Below are 1,239 nucleotides of genomic sequence, written 5' to 3' on the forward strand. Positions count from 1 at the left end.
CCAGCTGGGGAACCTATGTTGCTTGTAATCCCCCATGTCTCCCCTCTGATTTCTTGAACTTTCTAGAACTTTTTCACAGCAGCCGTTTTGACATGAAATAGTAGGATAAACTCAGGTGTTACCAATGATAACACCTGAGGATCAATATCAGCAGGCTAAGACAGTATTGGTTGGGCTATTAGTACTGGAAGGACCTATTGTGTCACTCATTGTATGGTGCTGTATAAGACTATAGGACTTGCAGATGATGCAGGAGGGTGGTTGAGAGTTTCCATTAATTGTAGGGTTGGTGGTTCAATCTCCAACTCCTCCTGGCTGCATGGTAAAGTATTCCTGAGCAAACACCAGATTGTACAGTGTGTATGTGTGGGAATAAAAGAGTCTTCCAAATGAGTGCAATGCAATGCCTCTGTACTTATAGCTCCACTTATAGAAGACATTAAAAAACCGCTCCATAGGATTTAACACGGAAGATCTTACTTTTATCTTTTATGGTTATTTTAGAGAAAGTAATATCAGAGCTAATACAGCAGACATACATCTTTTTAGATTTGGGACTACAGGAAGAGTGTATGCTGGTGCACACAGAGAAGTAAAATAAACCACCACCTGTAATTAAGGTCTAACCATAAATAAATCAGTATAGATAAAATAGTGCATTGAATTTACTTTTGTGTTATACCTTTGATTTTTAAAACGTTTGTACTTTCCTTTGTCATTCTGTCTTGCTTGCTTCTTAATGAATTCAGCCATCATTCATATTATTATTGTGCTTTTGTTACTCTGACATATTGTATGTTTTATTATTATTATTATTATTATGATTTATAAGTTTAAACGGAGGCTGACTGTGGCAAAATCAGGCATTTAAGGTATTTGCCTTTAGCTCAGTGTGTAGGGACTTGGCTTGGGAACCTGTGTGTGTGTGTAAAATAAAAAAGAGTGAAAAGAACAATTCCTCCAATAGGGGATTAATAAAGTATATATCCTCTTCTTCTTCTTCTTCTTCTTAATAGGCTGAATGTATCACCGTTTTCTTACTAAACTGTATTGTGAAGGTTGATGGGAGTTTGTCATTGTTTGCTCTGCAGCTTTTAGTTCACAGTTGCATTTCTGAAACACTAATAAAAAAACAATCCCTTTCAGATCACCTGCCAGGACTCTGCTCTCTGGCTCTATGGTCTGGCTCCTGGATTTGCAGTGAATCGCTCGCCGATGTCACCGATGGATAAATCCCAG

Source organism: Dicentrarchus labrax, unplaced genomic scaffold, assembly GCF_905237075.1.
Source record: "Dicentrarchus labrax unplaced genomic scaffold, dlabrax2021, whole genome shotgun sequence".
Lineage (NCBI taxonomy): Eukaryota > Metazoa > Chordata > Actinopteri > Moronidae > Dicentrarchus > Dicentrarchus labrax.